General features: G+C 36.9%; 1 pseudogene across 1 annotated transcript; it reads right to left on the bottom strand.

Moving 5' to 3' along the window:
* Window positions 1–7,708: 7,708 nt before the first annotated feature.
* On the bottom strand, window positions 7,709–9,399 carry LOC112626653 (annotated as a pseudogene). Its single transcript, XR_003119936.1, has one exon. The product of XR_003119936.1 is annotated as a heterogeneous nuclear ribonucleoprotein C pseudogene (transcript).
* Window positions 9,400–14,371: the final 4,972 nt, after the last annotated feature.

Below are 14,371 nucleotides of genomic sequence, written 5' to 3'. Positions count from 1 at the left end.
GCATTTCCAGATTGGAAGGAGAAAAGAGGGCATAGGCGAGCAGATCTGGAGGTTTATCAGGTGATCTTTTCTGTAGACCCTTCTTTTTTGTTTATTATTTGTGTCAAGTTTCTCCAGAACATAGAGCCAGGCATTTCCACTACAGAATGAAAAAAAAAAAAAAAAAAAAAAAAGTTGTACAATTCTCTTAAATATTCTTGAAACATGAGCTGTTTAGTGTCAGAGGGGAGCCTACCGGTTTGACTAACCAGAAGAATAAGCATAGGCCAGCGACAAAGAGAAATAATTAATCAGTTATCTTCCTCTCTTCTCATTGTTGCACACATCATCTCTGGGACGTAATGGGTGAAAATGTAGACATGCACACAAAATGTATTTGAGACCTAAGGACAACTTTAATAGCGACACAAACTGGAATTGAACACATTATTGAAGTCTGTTCCAAAATACATTTCATCCTCAAATTTATGATGCTCTTAGAATAAGGAGTAAATATATGCATACCATCCAGGGGTCATGGTTTTGGTAAAATTTTGGACAGAATTGACACTGGTCTATAAAATTGGGGCTCTAGGTTGGGCGCGGTGGCTCACACCTGTAATCCCAGCATTTTGGGATGCCGAGGCTGGCAGATCACGAGGTCAGGAGATCAAGACCATCCTGGCTAACACAGTGAAACTACTAACAAATGCAAAAAGTTAGGCGGACGTGGTGGCAGGCGCCTGCAGTCCCAGCTACTTGGGAGGCTAAGGCAGGAGAATGGCATGAACCTGAGAGGCAGAGCTTGCAGTGAGCAGAGATCGTGCCACTGCACCCCAGCCTGGATGACAAAGTGAGATCACTCTGTCTCAAAAAAAGAAAAAAAGAAAAAAAATTGGGGCTCTAACTCATTTCTTCTCTCACAACATCCCTTTCATCTCCCTTTTCCTATGCAGGGTCTATTTTTGGCAAGTTCTTGCTAAGATGTCAAATAATAAAAATTTCAGGTGTGTCCTCTCCCAGGTGAATATGCATTTTAAAAAGGCAGCTCCAAAACGGCAATGACAGGCACAGGGAAGTGATGGTAGATGATCAAGCCTCAGCACCCTGTCAGTACTTCACTGATCTATTTACTGCTAAGGCCAATCCAGGAGATACCCAAGCAATTGGAACAGACCAGTGAAGAGATATCTACATTGTGTTTACTCTTGTCCAGTAAATGAGAAAGTTTAAAGGAATTCCAGCTTTGAAAAAACTGTTCCTGAATTAGATATTTTCATTAAAATATTCTCTGCATACAAAAATATCAATGCAAGCATTTGAAAAGGCACAGGATCAGTTTAAATCTTACGTGCCCTAAAGTATAAGAAGGTTCAGTCAGCATTATATAACCAACTAAAACCTTTATCTTCAACAAGGAAAGCCAATATTTTTATATACCTTTGTCATTCATCGACAGGCCATAAATCTACTGTGCATTTGCTTAGAAGAGAAAACTCGAGATACAATCAATCTTACTTATATTTCTCTCACTCATACTATTCTCTAGATATTCTATTTTTCTGACTCCTACTATTCTCTAGATATTCTTTCCTCAACTGTCACACTGCCCCTGGGTTTTGCACAGTCTCAAATGCTCCAATCTCTTGCCTAGGTTAACAAGCTTATCCAGCTCACCTAACTGGGGAGGGCTTCTCTGAAGTTCCATGATGGCACTTCACAGAACAGCTTGGCAGCCTTTAATTCCAATAATAGAAAAGTTCTCTCAAACAATAGCTCATTTTATTTACATCACATTTATCAATGTCATATCAACCCTAGAACAGTGTTCTCATTTAAGAAACAAACTCCATCAAGACAAGTTATTCTCTAGGCTTGTTCCTTCTCTTAGCATTAGGGCTGACATTTAAGGAAGGTATAATGGTGTAAAATATTTTATCTCATCTAAAGATTTATATCAGCTATTCAAATACTTAAAAGCAATGCATTATTTTCCTTGAACCTGTTCACATTTATTATACAGCGAATAATTGATTTTCATGAAATCCTCCTCTTGCTTGGCAGAAAGGCATTCTCTTTATTTTTTTATTGATACATAATAGATGTAGATATTTTGGGGCTACATTAAATAATTTGTTATATCCATATAATTTGTAATGATCAAATCAGTGTGATTGGAATATCCATCACCTTAACTATTTGTCTTTTTTTTTTTTTTGCCAGAAACCTTTGAATTATTCCCTTCTAGCTATTTTGAAATATAGAATATAAACTATAGTCACCTTACTGATCTATCAAACACTATGTCTTATTTCTTCTATCAAACTGTATATTTGTACCCAATAATTAGCCTCCCTTCATCCCCCCTCTCCCTATCCTTTTTGGCCTCTTATAACCATTATCTACTCTCTGTCTTCATGAGATCCACTTTTTTAGCTCTCACATATGAGTGAGAACATGCAATATTTGTCTTTCTGTGCTGCATTTATTTCACTTAACATTATGATCTCCAGTTCCCATGTTGCTGCAAATGAAAGGATTTCATTCTTTTTATGGCTAAATAATATTCTATTGTGTATATGTACCACTTATTTTATTCATCCCTGGGTGAGTACTTCCCTTGATTTGATATTTTGGCTATTGTGAATAGTGCTGCAACAATAAACATGGGAGTACAGATATATCTTCAATATATTTATTTCATTTCTTTTGATATATACCCAGTAGTGAAATAACTGAATCATATGGGAGTTCTATTTTTAGTTTTTTGAGGAACTTCCATAGAGTTTCCACAGCGGCTTTACTAGTTCACATTCCCATCAACAATGTCCTAGGGTTTCCTTTCTGTACATCCTTGTTGGCATTCATTATCCCCTTTTTTATGAAAACCATTTTAACTGGAGTGAGGTAATATCTCATTATGGTTTTGATTTGCATTTCTCTGATGGTTAGTGCTGTTGAGCATTTTTAAAATATATCTGATGGCCATTTGTATGTCTTCTATTGAGAAATGTCTATTTGGATCTTTTGTCCATTTAAAAAAGTCAGAATATTTGTTCTTTTACTATTGGGTTGTTCATATTCCTTATATATTCTTCTTATTAATCCTTTGTCAGATGGGTAGTTTGCAGATATTTTCTCCCATTCTGTGAGTTGTCTCTTCACTTTGTTAATTGTTTCCTTTGCTGTGCAGAAGTTTTTAGCTTCATATAACTCCATTTGTCTCTTTTTGCTTTGGTTTCCTCTGTTTTGAGATCTTACCTAAAAATTCTTTGCCCAGACCAATGTCCTGGAGCATTTCTTCAATGTTTTTTTTTTTTTCCTAGTGGTTTCATAGTTTCAAGTCTTAGGTTTAAGTCTTTAATCCATTTTTATTTGATTTTTGTATATCATGAGAGATAGGGATCTAGTTTTATTCTTCTGCATATGGTTATCCAGTTTTTCTAGCATCATTTATTGAGAAGACTGTCCTTTTTTCCGTTGTATGTCTTTGGTGCCTTTGTCAAAAATGAGTTGGCTGTAAATGCATGGATTTATATCTGTGTTCTCTATTCTGTTCCACTGGTCTATGGGTCTGTTTGTATGCTAGTACCATGCTGATTTGGTTATTATAACTTTGTAGTATATTTTGAAGTCAGGTAGTGTGATGCCTACAGCTTTGTTCTTTTTACTTAGGGTTGCTTTGGCTATTTGAGGCCTTATGTGGTTCCATATACATTTTAGAACTGTTTTTTACTATTTCTGCATTGAATCTGTACATTGCTTTGGGTAGTATTGTCACTCTAACAATATTAGTTCTCGCAATCCATGAACACAGAATATCTTTCCTTTTTTGTGTCTTCTTCAATTCCTTTAATCAGTGTTTTACAGTTTTCCTTATATAGATCTTTCAATTTTTCAGCTAAACTGCTTCTGGGGCATTTTATATTATTTGTAGATATTGTAAATGGGGTTGCTTTCTTCATTTTTAAAATATTATTTGCTGTTAATGAATAAAATGTTACTGCTTTTTGTATGTTGCTTTTGTATCCTGCAACTTTACTAGATTATTTTATCCATTCTAGCAGCTTATTGTTGGAGTCTTTTTTTCTTAATCTTTTATTTTAAGTTTAGGGGTATGTGTGCAGGATGTGTAGTTTTGTTACATAGGTAAACATATGCCATGGAGGTTTGCTGCACAGATCATACCATCACCTAGGTATTAAGCCCAGCATTCATTAGCTATTCTTCCTGATGCTCTCCTTCCCCCAAACCCACCCCCTCTGATAGGCCCCAGTGTGTGTTGCTCCCCACCATGTGTCCATGTGTTCTCATCATTCAGTGCCCACTTGTGAGTGAGAACATGCAGTGTTTGGTTTTCTGTTCCTGTGTTAGTTTGCTGAGGATAACGGCTTCCAACTCCATCCATGTCCCTGCAAAGAACATGATCTTGTTCCTTTTTATGGCTGCATAGTATTCCATAGGTGAAGTCTTTAGTTTTTTCTAAGTATAACATCATGTTGTCTGCAAACAAGAGTAATTCAATTTCTTCCTTTCCAATCTGGATGCTCTTTATTTCTTTCTCTTGCATAATTGCTGTGGCCAGGACTTCCAGTATTATGTTAAATAAAAACGGTAAAAGTGGGCATCCTTGTCTTGTTCCAGATCTTAGAGGAAAGGCTTTCAATTGTCTCCCATTCAGTACTACATTATCTGTGAGTTTGTCATATACGGCCTTTATTATTTTGAGGTACGTTCCTTCCATTTCCAGTTTGTTGGGAGTTTCTGTCATAAAGGGATGTTGACATTTATCAAATGCTTTTTTCAGCATCTACTGAGATGATTTTATGTTTTTTCTTCCAGGTTCTGTTAATGTGATGTATCATGTTTATTGATTTGCATATCTTGAGCCATCCTTGCATCCCTGGAATAAATTCCACTTGATCACGATGAATGATCCTTTTAATGTGTTGTTAAATTCAGTTTGCTAGTATTTTGTTGAGAATTTTTGCATCAGTGTTTATCAGTAATATTGGCCTGTAGTTTTGTGTTGTGTCCTTGTCTAGTTAGTATCAGGGTAATGCTGACTTCATAGAATGTGTTCCCTCCTTTTCAATTTTTTTTTAAAGAGGTTGAGTAGAACTGATATTAGTTTGGTATAACTTAGCAGTGAAGCCATCAGGTCTTGGGCTTTTCTTTGATGGGATACTTTTTATTACAGCTTTGATCTTGGTACTTGTTACTGGTTTGTTGAGGTTTTCTATTTCCTCATGGTTTAATCTTGGTAGGTTGTATACGTCCAGAAATTTTTCTAGGTTTTCCAATTTGTTGGCATATATAGTTGTTCATAATAGTCTCTAATTATTGTTTACATTTCTGTGACTTGAGTTGTTATGTTTCTCTTTTGTTTATGATTTTATTTATTTGAGTCTTTCATGTTCCACGTGCTGATGGAAGAATGTGTATTCCGTAGCAGCTGGGTGAAATTTTCTGTAAAAGTGAATTAGGCTCATTTGTTCTCATGTATAGTTTAACTCCAGTGTTTCTTTGTTGGTTTTATGTCTGGATGATTTGTCCATTACTGAGAGTAGGATGTTGAATCCCCTACTCTTATTGTATTGTAGCCTCTTTCTCCCTTTATATCTATTAATGTTTGCTTTTATACTTGGAAGCTCCATTGTTGGGTGTATAGATATTTATAATTGTATATTGTCTTGCTGAATTGTCCCCTTTCACATTATATAATGACTTCCCTTGTCTCTTTTTATAGTCTTTGATTTTTAGTCTATGTATTAGTCTGTTTTCACACTGCTATAAAGAACTACCTGAGACTGGCTAATTTATTTTTTAAAAAAAAAAGAGAGAGAGAGAGAGAGAGAGCTTTAATTGACTCAACAGTTCCACATGGCTGGAGGGGCCTCAGAAAATGTATAATCATGGTGGAAGGCAAAGGGGAAGCAAGACACATCTTGCAGTAGCAAGAGAGAACAAAGGGGTAAGTGTCACACTTTTAAACCATCAGATCTCATGAGAACTCACTCACTATCATGAGAACAGCATGGGGGGAAACTGCTCCCATGATCCAATCACCTCCCATTTGGTCTCTCCCCCCAGCAACAGGGATTACAATTTGAGATGAGATTTGGGTTGGGACACAGAGACAAACTGTATCAGTCTACTTTATCTGATAAAAGTATAGCTGCTCCTGCTCTTTTTTGGTTTCCAGTTTCATGGAATATCTTTTTCCATTCCTTCACTTTAAGTCTATATGTGGTCTTTAAAGGTGAAGTTGCTTTCTTGTAGATAGCATATATTTGGGTCTTATTTCTTTTTTTTTTCTCTTTTTTTCTTTTTTTTTTTTTTTACATTATATCAGGTATTTTAATGTAGAGATGATTTAAAGTATACAGGAGACTATGTATAGGTTACATACAAATACTATGCCATTTTATGTAAGGGACTTGAACATCTGCAGATTGTGGTATTCACAGCTAAATAGACTGCTCTGTGCGGGGAAAGAGGCCCTACAGTGAAGTGAAAAGTAGACACTTGATTGTGGACTAATTTTTCCAGTATTTCCCAAAAACTTACAGCTAACAACATAATATTAAACATGTTTTATTAGCATCTTATACATCTGACACTCTCTCCTAAGCATCCAGTTTATTTTCTAGTCATGGGTTACTTACTAAAAGTCTGTGTAACAGGAGCTCACATCAGATCAGAAAACATCAAGTGGGTAGTATTTTTGACCGAATTAACATACCAAAGAAATTGCCTATATCATGTATATGGGCTCCAAGGGTAGTTCATAGTTCAGCCTCTTCATTCTTTTCTGCTTTTGTCACCTGATATAGAAAATGATCTATAAAATCCTTATAAATAAGACATGAGTTTTGCCTGTAATGAGTAGGATGAAAAAAGGCCAGTGCTGCATGCTATGAAACAATAGCAACTTTATAGGGGAATCCAAGGTTTGTGTGCACAAAAATTATAAACATCATTTTCTGTTGTGCTGGAAAAACTGAAGTTTAAAACACAAATCAACTAAGCCTTTCAAGGATGAGGTATCACAACACTGGTAGCTGTTTAATATATTCATTTTAAGTAAGACTGGATGCTAAAAATACAATCACTGTAATTAATAAAGTTGAGGGAAAACACAAAGATCAGCTAATGGGGTAAAAGATCATTTAGGGTAAAATAAATGTAACATTCTTTATGTTCTCAATCACCTGGGAAGGCAAACTGTGGAGTATCAGGAAATAAGAGTTTTCTCGTTTTCAGTAACATGGAGGTATACACTTCAGAATTCAGAAGGTAACTGAGGCTATAAATAGTAATTAAAAGAACAAAACAGAAGAAAGCAGGGGGAGTTCCATTGTCCAGCTGTTGCAATTTTCCTGAAATCTTGTTTTTGAGTCTCTCCTATTTAAGGACAAAACAATTTAGCACACAACAAAAACCTCAAAAAGGGTGCCAGTTGGACCACAAAGCACTGAACTTTCATTAGGATGTAAAAGCCATTTTGAAAAACAATCTCCACTGTATGTCAAGTTATTTGACTCCTCAATGCAACATGCAACTCAATGAAATATAATTTGAGTAGTGTTGTGTTGGTATGTATCATGATTATGACTCCAAGAAAAATGTATCTAGTACATTCTAGAGGTTTTGTGGAGGACGCTGTAAAACAAAGTTTGAAGTAAACAATAATAAAATACAAAAATAAAAAACCAGGGTTTTTTTCCTCCAAATTCCTGGTTTAATAAGGACTTGTTTATTTTGAGGAAAAAAGGTCCCAAACATCAGGCTGTTCACAAAAATAACCCACAGTATCAACTTTAGAAAACAAATCTTAAGACTATAACACTAATTATTTTTCTAGAGGATGCATTTGACATGCCAACTCTCATTCACAAAAATACATTGTTACATTTGTGTTGAACTGCCCCACACAGCACACTAATGTGGGGGTGTAACACACATACTTCTAACTCAAAGCTGCTTTCAGGAGCTACTCAACTAAATGAGATTGCCTTTGCAGTTAGGGAAGCAACTACTGAACTTATGTATGAATGAAAAGAACTGTACTCCCTGCATAACAAGAGATTATTTTGGAGACAGTTGATAAAAACCGTACATCCTTTTTATTGTTAAGTCATAAAGAGGTATCAAAATTAAAAGCAAAAATTACAGGGTAAGACTTAACAAAACTACTAGGAGCGTCAAAGGAAGTGAAAATGGGACTAGGCGCGGGGCAATATGAATTAATGAACATGGGAAGGACAAGGATGGGGAGAACAGTGAGCATGTGCTGAAGATACTAGGGGAGAGGATCTGGTGAAAAATTTGATCTTAGACAAGCGCCTAGGTAAAGAAATAATGGGATAAGATTTCTAAACCCCACTATGTGCTTAAGAGTCATCCTCGCCATTGGCGCTGTCTCTGTCATCCTCTCCTTCCTCAGCCTCTTTTTCATCATCCTTGATCAACTCCAGCTGGTCATCCCCTCGATCTTCATTCTCATCATCATCCAGTAGGTCCCCCTCCTCAGCAGAGTCATCTGCACCCCCCGCAGACTCCATCTTCACATTAGTTTCATCTTTCTTCACGGAGCTGCTGCTCTGCTCCTCTTCTGACCTATCGTTCTTCATCTCTACTGCTTGTTTGCTCTGTTCCTTTTCAATTTTTTCCAGGTTTTCCAGGAGAGAATCCACTTTTTGTTTTATCTGGGTCAACTCCTTCTTAATGGCCTGAAGGTCATCTCCTTTCAACTTTCCAGACTTGGAAGATCCCCGCTGTCCACTCTTAGAATTGAAGCCACTTTTGCCCCTTCGTGAGGTGTTTCCTGATACACGCTGACGTTTCGAGGGCACTACAGCCCGAGCAATAGGAGGAGGAGGAGGTACACGTGCTGGGTAACTGTATATCCTATCATAATAGTCCCGTTGAAAATCATAGTCCAAGTCAAAAGAGGAGCCGTACATCTCCGCTGCAGATCGTTTCACACCTGCTTTTCCTCGGTTCACTTTTGGCTGTGCAGCCAGGTTAATATCTAAAACCTGGCCAGCAATCATTCTGCCATCCTCTCCTGCTACAGCAGCCCGGGCATTTCTCTCATTAACATATTGAACGAAGGCAAAGCCCTTATGAACAGAGCAACCCACAGTTTTGCCATACTTCGAAAAGATTGCCTCCACATCAGATTTCTAGACCACAAGAGTGTTGAGATTCCCAATGAACACACGGGAGTTCATGGAGCGAGGATCTGTCTTGTCGGTAACGTTGCTGGCCATTGTGTTTGATGATAAGGTTTCTCACAAAGCTGAAAACAGGAGGTGGGAGGGAGAAGAGATTCGATTCTGAGTCTCCTACTCCCGGATTCTGCGTGGAGAAACTGACTGCTAGTCGAGGTCGGTAACGCGGCCACAACCGCTCAGTCTTCACCTCTTCACAAAATCGGGTCTTATTTCTTTATCTATTCAGCCATGCTGTGCCTTTTATTTTTTATTTATTTTTATTTTTTAGAGATAGGATCTTGCTCTGTTGCCCAGGCTGGAGTGAAGTGGTGCAATCATACCTCACTGTGACCTCAAATTTATGGATTGAAGGGATCCTCCTGTCTCAGCCTCCCGAGTAACTGAGACTATGGGGATGTACCTCCACGTTCAGCTGATTAAAAAATTTTTTTTTTTTTTTTTTGTAGAGATAGGGTTTTGCTACGTTGCCCAGACTGGGTTTGAACTACTTGCCTCAAGAAAGTCTCCCATCTGAGCCTCCTAAAGTGCTGGGATTATAGGAATGAGCCACTGCAGTTGGCCCCTCTGTGCCTTTTAGTTGGAGAATTAAACCCTTTTACATTCAGTGTTATTATTGATAAGTAAGGACTTACTACTTCCGTTTTGTTGCTTATTTTCTGGTAGTCTTGAAACTCCTCTCTTCCTTTCTTCCTTTTTATTGTCTTTCTTTGTGGCTAGGTTATTTTCTTTGGTGGTATGTTTTAATTTATTACTTTTTATTTTTAGTGAATTTATTAGAGGTTTTTTACCCTGTGGTTACCACGAGGCTTACAAAAGACATCTTATAGATATAACAAGTTATTTTAAAGAGATGACAATTTATCTTAGATCATAAAGAACAGAAACAAAGAAAAAAGGAAGAAACCTCTATACTTTAACTCCATACCTCTTACATTTTGACTTTACGTTTGACTCAGTTTACATGTTCTATATTGCCTATATCTTAAGAGATTTCTATAGCCATTATTGTTTATCTTTTATGTTTCATACTAGAGTTATGAGTGGATTGCATACCACAATTACAGCAGTAGAGTATTCTGGGTTTGTTTGTGTGTTTAATTTTACCTATGGGTTTTACACTTCCAAATTTTTTATTTTTGCACATTAGTGGATTTTTTTTTCCTCAGATTGAAATCTTCCCTTTAGCATTTCTTACAAGACAGGTCTGGTGGTGGTGAATTCTCTCAGCTTTTCCTGGTCATGGAGCAACGTTATCTCTTCTTCATATTTGAAGGATAGGTTTCCTGGATACAGCACTCTTAGACGGCAGACTTTTCTTTCAGCACTTTAAAAATGGTGTCTCACTCCATCTTGACCTGTATCGTTTCTGTTGAGGAGACTATTGCCAAACAAATTGCAGCTCTTTTATTTGTTATTTGTTTCCTTTCTCTTGACGCTTTGAGAATCCTCTCTCTGTCCTTCATTTTTGAAAATTTGATTATTATATGCCTGGGGGCAGTCTTATTTGGGTCAAATCTGTTTGTTGTTCTCTGACCTTCTGGTACCTGTATATTTATCTCTTTCTCAAGTTTTGAAAAGTCTTCCATTGTTATTTATTTAAATCATTTTCTACTCCTTTTTGTTGCTCAACTCCCTCTTGAACACCAACAATTCTTAGATTTGGTCTTTTGAGGCAATTTTCTATACTTTGTAGGTGATTTTCATTCCTTTGCATTCCTTTTTATTTTTTCTCTTTGATTGTATATTTTCAAATAGCCTGTCTTCGGGCTCACTAATTATTTCCTCTACTTGATCCATTCTGCTATTGAGAGCCTCTAACACATTTTTCAGTTCAGCAAATGCATTTTTCAGTTCTGATATTTCTGTTTGATTTTTAAAAGTTATTTCAACCTCTTTGTTAAATTTCTCAGAAAAAAATCTGAATTGATTTTCTGCCTTATCTTGGAGATTACTGAGTTTCCTTAAAACTGCTATTTTGCATTCTTGGTCAAAGAGTTCATATATTGCCATTTCATTGTGGTCAGTCACTGGTTTGTTTGTCCACTGGAGATGTCATGGCTCTATTTGCTGTTGTTTATTATGAATGTACATCTATGTCATTGCATTGATGGATTAGTTATGTATTTTAGTCTTCTGTCTGGCTTGTTTGGGTTTTTACTGGATATGTTTGCTTAGAGATTCTTTGTAATTTACCTGTTGATTATCTTTCTTTTTTTTTTCTTTAGATTGCTGCCTCCTTTTCAGCACTAGATAGTGCCTCAAGCCCAAGTTTGCCTCTCTTCTAGTAAACAAACAGAGTGCCAGCCAGGGGAGCTGTAGAATGAACTTTCTACAGTGTAGTGCTGCTGAACAGTCACTGATTTGGTGTCTCCTTTGGTCCAGGTACAGAGCAGAGTTTCTAGGGCTGGGGTTACTAATGCCCCCCTCCCCTTTGCCTTTACCTCTCTTTAGAGATATTTCTTTATTCAGTTACTCCTCATGCTGCTTCCTGTGGGTTCAAGCAGGGAAAGTCTCCTGCCATGGAACCCAAGGTGATGAGGAAGCTGGTTACCCACTAGGATCTCACTTTTACTAGTGTAGAAACCGTGGATTGGGGGAAATGTTTGATCACTCTTCGTGCCAGGCAGATTAGGGAGGTGGTATTACAAATATGAAAATCAGATTTTCTTACCATATGCTCAGGGTTTTTTCACTTATTTGTGGTCCTGGGAACTGTCTCATCCTCATACTTTAGTTCTGGGATATTGCTGGTTATAATCTCAGTAATGTATATTTGTTTTTTGTTTTGTGTGGGAAGAAGTGAAGCCAGCTTGCTTTAACAAAGCCATTGTGGAACCAGAAGACCACCATCCCTTTACTCTCAGGAGACTGAATATTTTGAGAAAACCACTGTATTAGGTTAGCCTAAGTAATGGGAATTTGATTCTTCCATGACACTGTATCAGTTTTTTTTTTTAACTAATGAAAATTGCTAAGTGAAAAAGTAGGATAAGAAATTTGTCTATATGTTATTAGAATAACCACATTAAAACAAACAGCAAAATTTATTTGTAGATGGCAAACAAACAAGACAGGTTTTCAACTTCAATAGGCACCAAGAAAATGAAACCACAGTGTGTACTACACTGGGATGGTAAATTTTATGTGTCAACTTGACTGGGCTAAGGGATGCCCAGATAACTGGTAAAACATTACTTCTGGGTGTGTCTGTGAGAGTGTTTCCAGAAGTGATTAGCATTTGAATCAGAGACTGAGTAAAGAAGATCTTCCCTCATTATTCAATCCATTGAGGGCCTGAATAGAACAAAAAGGTAGAGGAAGGGGAAATTTCCCCTCCTTTCTTAAGTTGAGATGTCTGTCATCTCCTGCTCTCAGACATTGGAGCTCCTGGTTCTCTCAGGCCTTTAGGACTCCAGCTGGCCTTCTCCAACTTCTACCCCATGGCTCTTAGTCTTTTAGACTTGGACTTCATTACATCACTGGCTTTTCAGGGTCTCCAATTCCCTATACAAGGAATGTACTACATATGTATACATATATATGTAGTAAATTTTATATATGAGTATTAAAAATATATATATTTACATACACTCATATGTACACACACATATACCTCCTTTTGATTCTGCTTCTCTGGAGAACACTGACTAACATACACACTTATACCAGAGTGCCTAAAATTTTAAAAAGATGTAAAAGGCCAAGTGGAGATAGCAGAACTCTCACATGGTATTGGTAGAAAGGAAACTCGGTACAAATACTTTGAAGATCTGTTCAGCAGTATCTATTTAAACTTAAAACATACATACCCTGTTACCTGAAAATTCCGTTTTTAGGTATATTTCCAACAGAAATGCATACAACCATTCACCTAAATACATGAACCAGAATGTTTATAGCATAACCTTAAATCAAAAACTATCAAATGTCCCTCACCAATTAAAAGGATAACTGTATTGGAGTACATTCACACAATCAAATATTCTACAACTATGAAGGTAAATCATCTACAATTATGCACAAAAATATGAATTAATCTCACAAACATGGAGTCAAATGAAAGAAGCCAGATATAAAAGCATATACTTGTAAGATTCCATTTATATGAAGTACAAAACAGATGAAACTAACCAAGGCCATGTGTATGCTATTTATGTCATGAAGGTGCAAAGAGGAAGTCAAATGCCCACAGGATGAATAGGAATATTAATCCTCCATACTTTCCCCTTCTCCCATGAGAGGGTCCTACCACAAGCACTACACACAATAAAACTAAGACAGTTTTCCAATGAATGCTGTTGCTGAAGCCGAGAATAAGAAGGCACAAAGCCATGGAGACACACTTAATCATTTTCCCATTTATGTTTCCATCAGAGCATAGAAATACTGTGATTTTGGCTATAGTTATAAATGAAAACTAGTTAGGTGTAATGTGATAGAGGAAAGCGTTAGTAAGTAGGGTGATAAAGAATACGAGTAGACTTATTTAATGTGTTTTACACCAAGACATTTGCCAGAAACTATTATAAACATTTACTTTACCCATAATCTTTATGAGAAAAGTTGCAGGTGAATATTGTGCTAAAAATCCCTCTAATTTGTTTAAACTGTGCACAAACAGACCACACAAAGGCTCAGAAGACATCAACAGAGGATATTGCCATAATTGAATACAATTTACAACAAAGATAATCTGACATGTATTTAGTGATGTGTATGAAAGCTAATTTTCTGGGTAAAGAGCAAGTGGCACATGATATGGTTTGGCTCTATGTTCCCACCCAAATCTCATTTTATTATAATCTTCACATGTCGAGGGAGGGACCTGATGGGAAGTGATTGGATCATGGGGGTGGTTTTTCCCATGCTGTTCTCATGATAGTGAGGGAGTTATCACAGATCTGATGGTCCTAAAATGCAGCACTTTCCCTTTGCTTGTTCTCTTTGTCTCTCCTCGTGGTGCCATGTAAGACGTGCCTTGCTTCCCCTTTGGCTTCCACCATGATTGTAAGTTTCCTGAGGCCTCCCCAGCCATGTGGAACTGTAGGTCAGTTAAACCTCTTTTATTTATAAATTACCCAGTCTCAGGTACTATCTTTATAGTACTGTAAAAATGGACTAATACAGCACATATAAGTAGTTAAATATTT

The sequence above is a fragment of the Theropithecus gelada genome, chromosome 6 (assembly GCF_003255815.1).
Source record: "Theropithecus gelada isolate Dixy chromosome 6, Tgel_1.0, whole genome shotgun sequence".
In the NCBI taxonomy this organism is placed as follows: domain Eukaryota; kingdom Metazoa; phylum Chordata; class Mammalia; order Primates; family Cercopithecidae; genus Theropithecus; species Theropithecus gelada.
Note: the sequence above shows the minus strand (reverse complement) of the source record. Positions and strands in the feature narration are given on the sequence as shown.